Genomic DNA, 5438 nt, shown 5'->3' with positions numbered 1-5438 from the left:
TTAGCGCTTTCTTGAATTAGGTTTTCAAAGCAGCACCTAGTAGCTTCTTGTAAACTACAGGCAGCTCACAGCTGCTTGACTGCCCTGTCAGCCTTTTTCAAATCCTGGGCTCCTTGAAGCCTGTCCATGCGCCTCCTCTGACCCGGGAACACAGCATCTCCCTGCCCTTCATCAAACACAGGAAGGGGCTTTGTGGATCCTCCCAGAGGAGCGGGTGATGGCCGTGTCCTTTCGGTCTGTTGCTGGGAGAAGCCTCTTCTTCGGTCGTCTTCCTTGTCCCAGTAACGCCTGATGCTCCAAACACTGCACTCTCCCTGCAAGTGCTGCCTCTTACTAAGCACCTGCTTCACTGGCAGACATTCGGCGTAGTAAAGAGGCAAAGGCTTTGGACCGCCTTGCTGCTGCAGGGACCAACAAATTGCCAAGGAGGTCCAGAAGCTGAGTACTCAGCCAGTACTGTTTTGCCCTGCCTGTGCGCTTAGTTGGCAGCTTTCCCTGGCCATGCAACTCGTGAAGTGGTGCTGACCCTGATTTCCAGAAAAGTGCTTGTCAGTTTAAAAGAGAAGAACTGGTTTTCAGTGGGGAGTTGGAAGGGCGACGTTCTGCTGCTTTGGGGGACTGCCCGCTGGCTTTTCTGGTGCGGTGACCCTTCTGTCTCGTCTCGCTCTGAGAGCTCCGCGAGGTCCCTCTTGACCCTCCCTGTGTGGAATAGCTACAAGATGCTGCTGCAGAGACTACTGGACTCTGACAGCCAGGCAGGGGTTAGGCCAGAGCCCAGATGCCCTCGGGAGCAGAGCGCAAAGCCAGAAGCCCGTTGGCTCCCCCACGAGATGTGGTTTGGGACCAGTGTTCCCTGCTGCTGCTCTCCGTGTCCTTCTTGGCTGCCTTAGCCCCTCTCCAGCCTCCACTCCCATTGGCCCAGCATGGCTTTGGCTGCTCTGGGTCTGCCCTTACTCACAGTCCCTGTGGCAGTCGGGTGTCCTTCTTCTGCCTCCCCTCGCCCCCTCCCCCAGCTGTCTTCACTACAGGGGGCTTTCTGATGCACTCAATGGCCTCACAGGGCTGCCACAGCAGCGACCGCACTGTCCCAGCCCTGGGTCGCCTGTGGCCTCCCTTTTCCTGCCTCTAGCCAGCTAAACCCTGCCGAGGGGCACTTTGCCCTGGCACTCCGTGCCCTGGTGAATGTTGCAAGCCTGGCACGCAATGGCTGCTCCTTGCTGGACGAGACAAAGAGGAAAGCACTTGAGGTGCCCGGTTAATGCTGAAGAGCCATGGTGATCGCAGGCAACAATGGTTGCTCGTGGGCTCCAGTCCGCCTCTCCAAGCGTGCTCCAGTGGCGCAATGGGCCAGCGCGCAGTACTTATACAGCAGTGCTAAGCGGAGGGATGCTGAGGGTGTGCGTTCAAGCCTCACCTGGAGCATGGGCTTTTGATCATGCAGTGCCTCCTCTTCCCTTGGGCGGTGCAGCTTCCTAGCAGTGACATCTGTCTCAAGCCAGACATCCTGGGACCTGCCAATACAGACACCTTGGAACACCAGAAGCGCTTGGGGCCGTTCCAGGCTTGACCTGGGCTCTGCCCGCATAGCACTCGGTTTGGGGCCCCGGAGGCAGAGCTGGGCTCTCCTCCCTTCTCTTCCGCAGAGGATCCAGACCCCACTCAGGGCGCAGATGCTAACATTTTCCTTTGCTCTTCAGCATTTGCCCTCCAGGCGGACACTCTCCCAGCACCAGCTGCCCAGCCTCACTGTGGCAGAGCCTTCCTAGCCAGCCTTTCCCCCTGCAGCCAGGCCAGGAGGAAGCACTCCTGGCTCTCTACACGCGAGCACTGCGGTGGAGCTGCAGGCAAAAGCTGCTGCCTCACAGCGCCTCTCACTCTGCAGCAGGCAAGGGAGAAAGGCAGCTCTGCCTTTCCAGGGAGGGTTTCTTTCCCACAGCCAGCTTACAGCTTGGCCGGAACAGGACTTAAGACTTCCAGCAAGGTGGCATAACCTCAGAAAAGTCATACACTCCCCCTGAAGAAAAAAAAAAAGCGACTTCTTTCTCCCAGGGAAGAGCTACTTGTGTTGGGGGTCTCTATGGCGTGGGATGGCAGTTGCGGGTGGGCTGGGGCTGCAGGGCAGTTTGTGTGTGGAGCTGAGAGTGCCCTGACTGCAACACGGAGAGCAAGGGCAAGGGAAAGGAAAGGTGAAAAGCTGGGCACTTTCCAGGCAGAGTCTCTCAGTTCTCAAGCTTGGCCTGGAGAATGGAGAAGCTTGACTGCTTTCCCAGAAGCAGGGGTAGCTGTCACGGCAGCCCCCCAGCAGAAGACACTGCACGATCACTAGAAACCAGGAAATCATTTTAGGCACGAGCCCACTGAATGTTTGGAACAGAGAGCACAGAAGAGCTTCCTAGGCCATGGCATCTTTGGAAACAAACCCGTTGGCCCACCCTTGCAGGTGCCTCCCGTGTCTTTTCCAACTCTCCTTTTCACCCGGCGGGCTTTGCAAAACCATTGCTGTGACTCGGATTCGAACCGAGGTTGCTGCGGCCACAACACAGAGTACTAACCACTATACGATCACAGCTGCCCATGTGATTGCCTTTCCTCCTCGGAAAGGGAGGGATTGCCTTCCCTCCTGCCTCCTGCCCTCCTGCCTTCTGCCCTCCTGCGGAGCAGCCAGAGCTGTCAGGTGACGGCAGGCTAGCAGGGAGAAGTCAGAAAATGCGAGTCTGTGTCCTTGCAGAGCAGCACCCGAACAGCGCAAGCCCTCATGTGCCTCCCTGGGAGAGGGGAGGCAAACTCACGCTCTAGATTCACCTTTTCAGAAGTCTCAGTTCTTGGGGATGGCAAAGAACTGGACTGAAGGAAGTTACGGGGCATGTCCAGGGGCTGGCGATGAGGAAAGGACAACTCTGCAAAGAGCGGCCCCGCGTAGCCAGCTGGACAGAGGGTGGTGTAGGGGGGAAGGCAGGTGCATAGCACAGGGGATACGAACTGCTCCGTGCCCAGCCCTGGCTCTTTCTGCTCAAGTGTCCCCTCCACCACGCACCCTGGGGTGCAGTGTGAGCCTGTGGGCGCACCTCCACAAAGAGCGACGGTCCTTTCCCCACTTGCTCTGCTCCTGCTGCTGGGAGAGGTCCTGGCGAGAGGTTGCAGCTGCAGGAGTGCTGCGCTGGGTGGCGGAGGTGGCTCAGCAGAAGGGAGCTGCTCCTCGCCTGAGCTACGTTGCAGCCATGCCCGGCCCTGGCCGCCATGCACCTCGCTGACCCTGCCCTTCCCTGGCTGACCGGGCTCCAGAGCTTGGCCTCAGACCCGTCTCAGCACTTTGGACTTGGCTGGCAACCACTGCTCTGTGCCTGGCCCTCGTTCCTGACACTCAACCAGCTCTCCCTTCTTGCTCGGGTGCTGAGGGCCTGTGCCCTGCCAGGGAGGTCCCTGCCTCACTGGCCTTGCTATGTCCCTCGCAGCCTGCTTGCCTGCCCTCGGAAAGCAGCCCGCTCCCACTGCTGGCTGCCACCTGCAGCAAGAGCGTGCTCACGTTTCGCACTGTGCTGCAAGGACAGCCGGAAGGGGCATCGGTCCCCTGGCGAGAGGCAATCCAGACTTCCCCCAGCCCAACCCATGCACCAGGACAGGAGTGTTGCAGTCTGGTGGGTATAGGTGAGTGGTGCAAGGAGCTGGATTTTGGCTCCGGTTTCTTGGAGAGGTGGGTTTGAAGCCCGTGCTGTCGGGCTTTGTTGTCTCAGGCTGCTGTGATTTGTGCCCAGCTGTGATTTTCTGCTCAGGGACTTTCCACGGCAGCGGGTCCCTGCCGGCAAGCCCACGTGTGCCGCCAAAAGGAGGCCGTCCCTGGGTGGGCTCGAACCACCAGCCTCTCGGTTAACAGCCGAGCGCGCTCGCCCATTGCGCCACAGAGACCCCCCCCGACCAAGGGCTGTCTCAGTGATGCGCCCGTCTGTGCCATGACACACCTCGGTGCTGAGGGACTGGCAATGCCCCTGATCTTGGGCCATGTCCTTGGAGGGCACGTGCACGCACCACGCGGTGGAGGCGGCTTGAGGAGAGGCCTTTTCTCAGTCTCTTCCAGCATCGCTTTCCCACACGCTGTGCGTCAAGAGAGAGCTGGTGGGTGCAGCTCTCTCCCGTGCCCGCCCGCCTGCTCTGCTCCTGGTGCTGGAGGCAGGACAGTAGCCACGCACACAGCACTGCTGACCTGGCTGAGGTGGACTCAGGGCAAGGGATTTGCTCCGCTCCCTCTGGCCACCCCTGCCCAGAGCAAGGTGTAGCAGTGGTGCCAGCAGCTGGAGGCTCCTCTCCTGGATGGGCCCTGAGCACCTGGGGTCCACTGCCCATAGGTGCTGAGTGGTGTCTAGGCTTCCTGTGAGCCCCAGCACCATCGGACCCTGTCAGCGCCCTCCGGACCGTTTCTCAGAGACTTCCGGAATAAGAAGAGCTTGGCGCAGGGGTTGCTTCAGAGCAGGCATTTGAGTGAGGCACACGGTGGTTTCCTCTCTGCGTGGGCATCGACTGACCCTGGCAGAGGACAGACTCCCCTCCCAGGGAGCCAGCTGCTCTATGAGCGCAGCAATGTGTGAGCCCTCTTGGCTTGACATGGAAAGACGGGCAGTTTTGTCCCGCAGAGGCACACTTCTGAGAGCTGCAGCTGAATTTAATGCAGGAGGGTGATTTTGCCAAGCTGTTAGGAGCTATGAAGCTGGACTGGTTGTGTCCTCCTGGCAGCGTGTCGTGACTAGAGCCGGGGCCATCTCAGCAGCACAAAAGGGCATTAGACTGTGCAGAAAGGGCCCCCAGGGCCCCCTTGCCTCAACCACGCTGCCAATAGCACACGGCGCAAACCTGTGTCCAGCGGTGACCAGCCTCCCCGCCGACCGCCACCTTGCACTCCCTGGGCCTTCCCGCTGCAGGGTGCCTGCTGCCCAGAGGCTCTGGTTGAGGGTCTCGTTCTCAGAAAGAAGGAGGAATGCCTGCAGAGTTGCCTGGGAAGGCTCGGGCTGCCACGGCAATTTGTCTTCCTGACCGGCTGTGGGGGGCTGTGGTTGGAGGGGTTGGTCCCCTGCAGGGCAGGGCTGGTGCCCACCGGTGGGTGCACAGGCAGGCTGGGCCTCTCCTCCCTGGTGGTCTAGTGGTCAGGATTCGGCACTCTCACTGCCGCGGCCTGGGTTCGATTCCCAGCCAGGGAAAGGCTTAGGGTTAGGCTTAGGCTTAGGGCTAACCCTATTGCCACAGCAAGCGAGGCCTTTCACCTGGGGGGCAGCGTGGAAGGAAGGGGACCCTATCAGACGCACAGGAGCTCTGAGCAGGCACGAGGAACAGGGCGTTTCCTCTGTTGCAACAACAGCCATCCTGGGCTTGCCTGTGCAGCCAGCTCCAGGGCAGCCCTGTCTTCTGCCAAATCCCCTTGCAGAATACCCTTTCCTTAGGGCTCCTGGGAG

The 5438-nt window shown here is 60.0% G+C and overlaps 3 non-coding genes across 3 annotated transcripts; 1 reads left to right on the top strand and 2 right to left on the bottom strand.

The window, feature by feature from the left end:
* Positions 1 to 2497: 2497 nt before the first annotated feature.
* Positions 2498 to 2569, bottom strand: TRNAH-GUG (transfer RNA histidin (anticodon GUG)). The gene has a single exon. It is a non-coding gene; the product is annotated as a tRNA-His (tRNA).
* Positions 2570 to 3829: 1260 nt separating this feature from the next.
* TRNAN-GUU (transfer RNA asparagine (anticodon GUU)) lies at positions 3830 to 3903 on the bottom strand. Its single transcript has one exon. It is a non-coding gene; the product is annotated as a tRNA-Asn (tRNA).
* A 1211-nt stretch (positions 3904 to 5114) lies between these two features.
* On the top strand, positions 5115 to 5186 carry TRNAE-CUC (transfer RNA glutamic acid (anticodon CUC)). Its single transcript has one exon. It is a non-coding gene; the product is annotated as a tRNA-Glu (tRNA).
* The last annotated feature ends 252 nt before the right edge of the window (positions 5187 to 5438 follow it).

Source organism: Struthio camelus, chromosome 10 (assembly GCF_040807025.1).
Source record: "Struthio camelus isolate bStrCam1 chromosome 10, bStrCam1.hap1, whole genome shotgun sequence".
NCBI lineage: Eukaryota > Metazoa > Chordata > Aves > Struthioniformes > Struthionidae > Struthio > Struthio camelus.
This window is presented reverse-complemented; position numbering and strand designations above follow the sequence as displayed.